This window comes from Eubalaena glacialis, chromosome 19, assembly GCF_028564815.1.
Source record: "Eubalaena glacialis isolate mEubGla1 chromosome 19, mEubGla1.1.hap2.+ XY, whole genome shotgun sequence".
Taxonomy (NCBI): Eukaryota; Metazoa; Chordata; class Mammalia; order Artiodactyla; family Balaenidae; genus Eubalaena; species Eubalaena glacialis.
In genome coordinates, this window is record NC_083734.1 from 38,461,487 (window position 1) to 38,472,237 (window position 10,751).

Sequence of the window (10,751 nt, forward strand, 5' to 3'; positions counted from 1 at the left end):
ATGAAAAACTCAAAGTGGTCACACTAATGGCCGAATTGAAGTAACTGATGCTTGGTTTCATCTTTAAAATCACTGTGCGATTAGTGTTTATTTCACATCTATTGCGTAGATGGAGGAATGAGTAGTACCCCCTAGGTTAGAGACACAAACTGCTCCCTAAGCCAGCTTGAACAATTCTGAATGTTATATATTTACTCTGATTGCAAGTTTACTCTTGAAAGGAACCTATGTTGCTGAGCCAGGTAGTATGTTAAAATCTCACACTATGATTGTGGATATGTCTATTTCTTCTTTTAATTCTTTCAGGATTTTGCTTTATGTATTTTGAGGCTATGTTATTAGAATAAAGAATTGTTATCTCTTCCTGTGAACTGAATATTTTATAACTTGAGGTATTTATCTGTGGTTTTGGCTTTTTGTCTTAAAAGTCTACTTAATTTGATATTAATATAGAGATATCAACTTTATCTTCGTTACACTTGGTATATTTATCTTCCTTTTTACTCTCAGTGTTTCTATATCACTGTTTTAGATGTGTCTCTTGCAAACCGTGTATAACTGGGCTTCTTTTTTCCATCCAGCCTGATTACCTTATGTTTTTTTGTTTGTTTGTTTGTTTTTTTAAACATCTTTATTGAAGTATAATTGCTTTACAATGGTGTGTTACTTTCTGCTTTATAACAAAGTGAATCAGTTATACATATACATATGTTCCCATATCTCTTCCCTCTTGCATCTCCCTCCCTCCCACCCTCCCCATCCCACCCCTCTAGGTGGTCACAAAGCACTGAGCTGATCTCCCTGTGCTATGCGGCTGCTTCCCACTAGCTATCTATTGTACATTTGGTAGTGTATATATGTCCATGACACTCTCTCACCCTGTCACATCTCACCCCTCCCCCTCCCCATATCCTCAAGTCCATTCTCTAGTAGGTCTGTGTCTTTATTCCCGTCTTGCCACTAGGTTCTTCATGGCCTTTTTTTTTTTTTCCTTAGATTCCATATATATGTGTTAGCATACTGTATTTGTTTTTCTCTTTCTGACTTACTTCACTCTGTATGACAGACTCTAACTCCATCCACCTCATTACAAATACCTCCATTTCATTTCTTTTTATGGCTGAGTAATATTCCATTGTATATATGTGCCACATCTTCTTTATCCATTCATCCGATGATGGACACTTAGGTTGCTTCCATGTCCTGGCTATTGTAAATAGAGCTGCAATGAACATTTTGGTACATGACTCTTTTTGAACTATGGTTTTCTCAGGGTATATGCCCAGTAGTGGGATTGCTGGGTCGTATGGTAGTTCTATTTGTAGTTTTTTAAGGAACCTCCATACTGTTCTCCATAGTGGCTGTATCAATTTACATTCCCACCAACAGTGCAAGAGTGTTCCCTTTCCTCCACACCCTCTCCAGCATTTATTGTTTCTAGATTTTTTGATGATGGCCATTCTGACCGGTGTGAGATGATACCTCATTGTAGTTTTGATTTGCATTTCTCTAATGATTAATGATGTTGAGCATTCTTTCATGTGTCTGTTGGCAATCTGTATATCTTCTTTGGAGAAATGTCTATTTAGGTCTTCTGTCCATTTTTGGATTGGGTTGTTCGTTTTTTTGTTATTGAGCTGTATGAGCTGCTTGTAAATCTTGGAGATTAATCCTTTGTCAGTTGCTTCATTTGCAAATATTTTCTCCCATTCTGAGGGTTGTCTTTTGGTCTTGTTTATGGTTTCCTTTGCTGTGCAAAAGCTTTTAAGTTTCATTAGGTCCCATTTGTTTATTTGTGTTTTTATTTCCATTTCTCTAGGAGCTGGGTCAAAAAGAATCTTGCTGTGATTTATGTCATAGAGTGTTCTGCCTATGTTTTCCTCTAAGAGTTTGATAGTGTCTGGCCTTACACTTAGGTCTTTAATCCATTTTGAGTTTATTTTTGTGTATGGTGTCAGGGAGTGTTCCAATTTCATACTTTTACATGTATCTGTCCAATTTTCCCAGCACCACTTATTGAAGAGGCTGTCTTTTCTCCACTGTATATGCTTGCCTCCTTTATCAAAGATAAGGTGACCATATGTGTGTGGGTTTATCTCTGGGCTTTCTATCCTGTTCCATTGATCTATATTTCTGTTTTTGTGCCAGTACCAAACTGTCTTGATTACTGTAGCTTTGTAATATAGTCTGAAGTCAGGGAGCCTGATTCCTCCAGCTCCATTTTTCGTTCTCAAGATTGCTTTGGCTATTCGGGGTCTTTTGTGTTTCCATACAAATTGTGAAATTTTTTGTTCTAGTTCTGTGAAAAATGCCAGTGGTAGTTTGATAGGGATTGCATTGAATCTGTAGATTGCTTTGGGTAGTGGAGTCATTTTCACAATGTTTATTCTTCCAATCCAAGAACATGGTATATCTCTCCATCTATTTGTATCATCTTTAATTTCTTTCATCAGTGTCCTATAATTTTCTGCATACAGGTCTTTTGTCTCCTTAGGTAGGTTTATTCCTAGATATTTTATTCTTTTTGTTGCAGTGGTAAATGGGAGTGTTTTCTTAATTTCACTTTCAGATTTTTCATCATTAGTGTATAGAAATGCAAGAGATTTCTGTGCATTAATTTTGTATCCTGCTACTTTACCAAATTCATTGATTAGCTCTAGTAGTTTTCTGGTAGCATCTTTAGGATTCTCTATGTATAGTATCATGTCATCTGCAAACAGTGACAGCTTTACTTCTTCTTTTCCGATTTGGATTCCTTTTATTTCTTTTTCTTCTCTGATTGCTGTGGCTAACACTTCCAAAACTATGTTGAATAATAGTGGTGAGAGTGGGCAACCTTGTCTTGTTCCTGATCTTAGTGGAAATGGTTTCAGTTTTTCACCATTGAGGACAATGTTGGCTGTGGGTTTGTCATATATGGCCTTTATTATGTTGAGGAAAGTTCCCTCTATGCCTACTTTCTGCAGGGTTTTTATCATAAATGGGTGTTGAATTTTGTCAAAAGCTTTCTCTGCATCTATTGAGATGATCATATGGTTTTTCTCCTTCAATTTGTTAATATGGTGTATCACATTGATTGATTTGTGTATATTGAAGAATCCTTGCATTCCTGGGATAAACCCCACTTGATCATGGTGTGTGATCCTTTTAATGTGCTGTTGGATTCTGTTTGCTAGTATTTTGTTGAGGATTTTTGCATCTATGTTCATCAGTGATATTGGCCTGTAGTTTTCTTTCTTTGTGACATCTTTGTCTGGTTTTGGTATCAGGGTGATGGTGGCCTCGTAGAATGAGTTTGGGAGTGTTCCTCCCTCTGCAATATTTTGGAAGAGTTTGAGAAGGATAGGTGTTAGCTCTTCTCTAAATGTTTGATAGAATTCGCCTGTGAAGCCATCTGGTCCTGGGCTTTTGTGTGTTGGAAGATTTTTAATCACAGTTTCAATTTCAGTGCTTGTGATTGGTCTGTTCATATTTTCTATTTCTTCCTGGTTCAGTCTCGGCAGATTGTGCATTTCTAAGAATCTGTCCATTTCTTCCAGGTTGTCCATTTTATTGGCATAGAGTTGCTTGTAGTAATCTCTCATGATCGTTTGTATTTCTGCAGTGTCAGTGGTTACTTCTCCTTTTTCATTTCTAATTCTATTGATTTGAGTCTTCTCCCTTTTTCTCTTGATGAGTCTGGCTAATGGTTTATCAATTTTGTTTATCTTCTCAAAGAACCAGCTTTTAGTTTCATTGATTTTTGCTATTGTTTCCTTCATTTCTTTTTCATTTCTTTCTGATCTGATCTTTATGATTTCTTTCCTTCTGCTAGCTTTGGGGTTTTTTTGTTCTTCTTTCTCTAATTGCTTCAGGTGCAAGGTTAGGTTGTTTATTCGAGATGTTTCCTGTTTCTTGAGGTAGGCTTGTATTGCTATAAACTTCCCTCTTAGCACTGCTTTTGCTGCGTCCCATAGGTTTTGTGTCGTCGTGTCTCCATTGTCATTTGTTTCTAGGTATTTTTTGATTTCCCCTTTGATTTCTTCAGTGATCACTTCGTTATTAAGTAGTGTATTGTGTAGCCTCCATGTGTTTGTATTTTTTACAGATCTTTTCCTGTAATTGATATCTAGTCTCATAGCGTTGTGGTCGGAAAAGATACTTGATACGATTTCAATTTTCTTAAATTTACCAAGGCTTGATTTGTGACCCAAGATATGATCTATCCTGGAGAATGTTCCATGAGCACTTGAGAAAAATGTGTATTCTGTTTTTTTTGGGTGGAATGTCCTATAAATATCAATTAAGTCCATCTTGTTTAATGTATCATTTAAAGCTTGTGTTTCCTTATTTATTTTCACTTTGGATGATCTGTCCATTGATGAAAGTGGGGTGTTAAAGTCCCCTACTATGATTGTGTTGCTGTCGATTTCCCCTTTTATGGCTGTTAGTATTTGCCTTATGTATTGAGGTGCTCCTATGTTGGGTGCATAAATATTTACAATTGTTATACCTTCCTCTTCGATCGATCCCTTGATCATTATATAGTGTCCTTCTTTGTCTCTTGTAATAGTCTTTATTTTAAAGTCTATTTTGTCTGATATGAGAATTGCTACTCCAGCTTTCTTTTGATTTCCATTTGCATGGAATATCTTTTTCCATCCCCTCACTTTCAGTCTGTATGTGACTCTAGGTCTGAAGTGGGTCTCTTGTAGACAGCATATATATGGGTCTTGTTTTTGTATCCATTCAGCCAGTCTGTGTCTTTTGGTGGGAGCATTTAATCCATTTACATTTAAGGTAATTATCGATATGTATGTTCCTATTCCCATTTTCTTAAATGTTTTGGGTTTGTTATTGTAGGTGTTTTCCTTCTCTTGTGTTTCTTGCCTAGAGAAGTTCCTTTAGCATTTGTTGTAAAGCTGGTTTGGTGGTGCTGAACTCTCTCAGCTTTTGCTTGTCTGTAAAGGTTTTAATTTCTCCATCAAATCTGAATGAGATCCTTGCTGGGTAGATTAATCTTGGTTGTAGTTTTTTCTCCTTCATCACTTTAAGTATATCCTGCCACTGCCTTCTGGCTTGCAGAGTTTCTGCTGAAAGATCAGCTGTTAACCTTATGGGGATTCCCTTGTGTGTTATTTGTTGTTTTTCCCTTGCTGCTTTTAATATGTTTTCTTTATATTTAATTTTTGACAGTTTGATTAATATGTGTCTTGGCGTGTTTCTCCTTGGATTTATCCTGTATGGGACTCTCTGTGCTTCCAGGACTTGATTAACTATTTCCTTTCCCATATTAGGGAAGTTTTCAACTATAATCTCTTCAAATATTTTCTCAGTGCCTTTCTTTTTCTCTTCTTCTTCTGGGACCCCTATAATTCGAATGTTGGTGCGTTTAATGTTGTCCCAGAGGTCTCTGAGACTGTCCTCAGTTCTTTTCATTCTTTTTTCTTTATCCTGCTCTGCAGTAGTTATTTCCACCATTTTATCTTCCAGGTCACTTATCCGTTCTTCTGCCTCAGTTATTCTGCTATTGATCCCATCTAGAGTATTTTTAATTTCATTTATTGTGTTTTTCATCATTGCTTGGTTCCTCTTTAGTTCTTCTACGTCCTTGTTAAATGTTTCTTGCATTTTGTCTATTCTATTTCCAAGATTTTGGATCATCCTTACTATCATTATTCTGAATTCTTTTTCAGGTAGACTACCTATTTCCTCTTCATTTGTTAGGTCTGGTGTGTTTTGACCCTGCTCCTTCATCTGCTGTGTGTTTTTCTGTCGTCTCATTTTGCTTATCTTACTGTGTTTGGGGTCTCCTTTTCACAGGCTGCAGGTTCGTAGTTCCCGTTGTTTTTGGTATCTGTCCCCAGTGGCTAAGGTTGGTTCAGTGGGTTGTGTAGGCTTCCTGGTGGAGGGAACTAGTGCCTGTGTTCTGGTGGATGAGGCTGGATCTTGTCTTTCTGGTGGGCAAGTCTACGTCTGGTGGTGTATTTTGGGGTGTCTGTGGCCTTATTATGATTTTAGGCAACCTCTCTGCTAATGGATGGGGCTGTGTTCCTGTTTTGCTAGTTGTTTGGCATAGGGTGTCCAGCACTGTAGTTTGCTGGTCGTTGAGTGAAGCTGGGTCTTGATGTTGAGATGGAGATCTCTGAGAGATTTTCGCCGTTTGGTATTACATGGAGCTGGGAGGTCTCCTGTGGACCAGTGTCCTGAAGTTGGCTCTCCCACCTCAGAGGCACAGCCCTGATGCCTGGCTGGAGCACCAAGAGCCTTTCATCCACACGGCTCAGAATAAAAGGGAGAAAAAATAGAAAGAAAGAAAGAGGGTAAAATATAGTGAAGTAAAATAAAGCTATTATAAAGCAAGGCTATACAGACAAAATCTCACCCAGAAGCATATACATATACACTCACAAAAAAAGGAAAAGGGGAAAAATTAATATATCCTACTCCCAAAGTCCACCTCCTGAATTTGGGATGATTCGTTGTCTATTCAGGTATTCAACAGATGCAGGCACATCAAGTTGTTTGTGGAGTTTTAATCCGCTGTTTCTGAGGCTGCTGGGAGAGATTTCCCTTTCTCTTCTTTGTTCGCACAGCTCCCGGGGTTCAGCTTTGGATTTGGACCCCTCTGCGTGTAGGTCGCCTGAGGGCGTCTGTTCCCCGCCCAGACAGAATGGGGTTAAAGGAGCAGCTGCTTCGGGGGCTCTGGCTCACTCAGGCCTGGGGGAGGGAGGGATACGGATGCGGGGCGAGCCTGCGGCGGCAGAGGCCGGCGTGACGTTGCACCAGCCCGAGGCGCGCCGTGCGTTCTCCCGGGGAAGTTGTCCCTGGATCACGGGAGCCCGGCCGTGGCGGGCTGCACCGGCTCCCGGGAGGGGCGGTGTGGAGAGTGACCTGTGCTCGCCCACAGGCTGTTTGGTGGCGGCAGCAGCAGCCTTAGCGTCTCATGCCCATCTCTGGGGTCCACGCTGATCGCCGCGGCTCGCGCCCGTCTCTGGAGTTCGTTTAGGCGGCGCTCTGAATCCCCTCTCCTTGCGCGCCGCGAAACAAAGAGGCAAGAAAAAGTCTCTTGCCTCTTTGGCAGCTGCAGACTTTTTCCCGGACTCCCTCCCGGCTAGCCGTGGCGCACTAGCCCCTTCAGGCTGTGTTCACACCGCCAACCCCAGTCCTCTCCCTGCGATCCGACCGAAGCCCGAGCCTCAGCTCCCAGCCCCCGCCCGCCCCGGCGGGTGAGCAGACAAGCCTCTCGGGCTGGTGAGTGCTGCTCGGCACCGAGCCTCTGTGCGGGAGTCTCTCCGCTTTGCCCTCCACACCCCTGTGGCTCCGAAGCTTCCCCCCTCTGCTACCCGCAGTCTCTGCCCGTGAAGGGGCTTCCTAGTGCGTGGAAACCTTTCCTCCTTCAGGCTCCCTCCCACTGGTGCAGGTCCCGTCCCTATTCTTTTGTCTCTGTTATTTCTTTTTTCTTTTGCCCTACCCAAGTACGTGGGGAGTTTCTTGCCTTTTGGGAGGTCTGACGTTTTCTGCCAGCGTTCAGTGGGTGTTCTGTAGGAGCAGTTCCACGTGTAGATGTATTTCTAATGTATCTGTGGGAAGGAAGGTGATCTCCGCGTCTTGCTCTTCGGCCATCTTCTCGGTCGTATCACCTTATGTTTTAATTGGAGCATTTAATCAATTTACATTTATGTAATTATTGATACAATTGGTTTAAATCTAACATCTCAGTGAGTACTTTCTATTTGTTCTACCTGATCTATGTTCTTCTCTTTTCTTGCACTATTTTGTATTATTTTTTTATTATCCCATTTTCCTATTGAATATTATTTCTTATTTGTACTATTTCTATAGTAGTTACTCTATAGATTATAACATATTCTTGACCTATCAAAGTCTAAAATTACTTGGTATTTTTAATCTTCTTCCTAGACAATGCAAAGACCTTGGAACACTTTTAGTCTGTTTGCTGCCTTTCCTGATTTACATGTCATTACTTTACCCTTTTTTGGTTATATTGTGCTTTATGATTTTTTTTACTGTTTTGTTTAGGAACAAAACAGTATTATTTTATACAGTCAGTAGTCATCTAGACTTACCCACTTATTTGTCATTTTTATTTCTCTTCCTTCTTTCCTTATGATCTTCCTTCTGGAGTAATTTGCCTTTAGTAGTTACTTTAGTGCAAGTGTACTGGTGACAGATTCCCTTAAATGTTGATTGTCTGAAAATGCCTTTATGGGCACCTTCATTTTTGAATAATTCTGATGGTATAGAAGATATTTCAGTGTCTCTGGCTTCCCGTATAATCTGCTGGAAAGTTAACTAGTAATCTCTTTTAAAGGTAATCTTTTCTCTTCTGGCTGTTCTCCTTGTATTTTATTTATTTATTTATTGAAAAGCACTTGTTAACATTTAATTAACCTCCCACCATGTGGGTTCAAGCTACCAGGACACGTGCCCCACCCACACCCTTAATCTCGGCTCTTCTGCTGAAGAATTTGGCCTTCACTTGACAGGCTGCTTTGGGAGCTTTCCCTTCCCCAGAACTTTGTAGTAGCCTGATGGCACCACATGAGCTATAGGAGCCGCTCCAGTCTTGTTCTTGACAGCGTTTACTCGTGTCTGCTCACTGACCAAGGTTCCACAATTTATCATGGTTGACAGCTGGGCAGAAGCTCTGGTTCTTCTTTAAGTGGTAATGCCTCATATCAACTTTCGCAAAGTATCCTCGGTGACTGGGGAGAGAAGGCAACCATTTTCATTACCCTCACTCCAATTAAAAAGCTATGTTTGGGGCTTCCCTGGTGGCACAGTGGTTGAGAATCTGCCTGCCAATGCAGGGGACACGGGTTTGAGCCCTGGTCTGGGAAGATCCCACATGCCGCGGAGCAACTAGGCCCGTGAGCCACAACTACTGATCCTGCGCGTCTGGAGCTTGTGCTGTGCTACAAGAGAGGCTGCGATAGTGAGAGGCCCGAGCACCGCAATGAAGAGTGGCCCCCGCTCGCTGCAACTAGTGAAAGCCCTCACACAGAAACGAAGACCCAACACAGCCAAAAAAAAAAAAAAAAAAAAGCTATGTTTATCATCTTCACAGTCCGTCTCCCCCCATTACAGTGTAAAAGTTGTTCACTCGTGCAGAAGAGTGACATAGCAGGTACTCCACTTGTTGAATAAAACAAATCTTTAAAAAGTCACCAGGGATTTCCCTGGTGGTCCAGTGGGTAAGACTCCGCGTTCCCAATGCAGGGGGCTCGGGTTTGATCCCGGGTCGGGGAACTAGATCCCACATGCATGCCACAACTAAGAAGTCCGCAAGCCACAACTAAAGATCCCATGTGCCACGTCTAAGACCCGGTGCAGCCAAAATAAATAAACAAAATAAAATAAATAAAAAATAAAAATAAAATGTAAAAAAAAAAAGCCACCAAAGACTATCAGGTGGGAAAGACTAGCCTTTTCATGGAACCAGAATAAGTCACTGAAAAAGTCAGGCCAAGACTAGATTTTAGGTCACTTGACAGCTTCTACACACTCCTGTAACAGAGGTCTCCTAAACATTCCCCTAATTTGTGGGCATAAGTGGATCTAACAGTTGTGTAAGTCAATCTGATACGTGTCACTAACCTGGTGACTGACTATGCCATGAGGGCCACAGCCAGTGAGTAAAGTCAGCAGTTACTCTTGGAGGACTCTAGCACATTAAGGCAATAGCTGATACCCAAGTGTGACTAGCCTCGATTCTCCTTGTATTTTAATTTTGACTACTGATATAATGTTCTTTGGTGTGTATTTATTTTTAAATTTTCTTCCTTGTGGCTTAAATAGAATTTCTTGAAATCTCCTTCATTAATTTGGAAAGTTTTCAATCATTTTTTTTCTTCAAGTATTACTCTGCCCCATTCTCTCTCCTCTAATACTCCAATACTCACTGTATGCTCTGTGTCCTTAATTCTTTTCAGTAATTTGAGATCTTTTGTTCCTCTGTCATTCATTTTGGCAGTTATCTTCTTATTTTATTTTATTTTTTTATTGAAGTATAGTTGATTTACAATGTTTCAGGTGTACAGCAAAGTGATTCAGTTATACATATACATATATATATCTATTCTTTTTCAGTTTCTTTTCCATAATAGGTTATTACAAGACACTGAATATATTTCCTTGTGCTATACAGTAGGTCCTTGTTGTTTATCTGCTTTATATATTGCAGTGTATATCTGTTAATCTCAAATTCCTAATTTATTCCTCCCGCCCCTCCGCCCACCTTGGCAGTTATAGTCTGACTTATCTTCCAGTCTTGTCTAATTGTCTGTTAAATTCATTGTCTGTTAACTTAACTTTTCAATAGTGTTATCTTATTTTGTATTTCTAAAATTTCTGTCTGTTTCTTTTTGTATTCTCCAATTTTGTGTTAAAATTCTCAGTAATTAATTTATAGTTCTTTAATACTAAGTCTATGTACTTTACAATATATGTCTGATAACTCCAGTATCTGAAGCCCTGTGTTTTTATTGCCTTATTTTCCTCTTTTTAAAAATGCTATCTCCACATGTGCCAAGCAATGTCTTTACAAAATAGTTTGTGAAAATAATCTGAGACCTAGGATAACTTCTGCCAGAGATGATTTATGTTTGGTTCTGCTAGGCACTGGGTTCACTAGCAATGCGGGATTGCCTCAATCCAACTTCAAGAGATGACGGGAAGCCTTGCGGCCATGCCTGGGAATTCCTATCTGATTCTGGTTCACTCCTCCGAGGTGTAAGCCATTGGAGTTC

General features: G+C 40.3%; 1 non-coding gene across 1 annotated transcript; it reads right to left on the reverse strand.

Annotated features, from left to right (window-relative positions):
• Window positions 1-9,587: 9,587 nt before the first annotated feature.
• LOC133080984 (small nucleolar RNA SNORA3/SNORA45 family) lies at window positions 9,588-9,715 on the reverse strand. Its single transcript, XR_009698661.1, has one exon. It is a non-coding gene; the product is annotated as a small nucleolar RNA SNORA3/SNORA45 family (small nucleolar RNA).
• Between the last annotated feature and the right edge of the window lie 1,036 nt (window positions 9,716-10,751).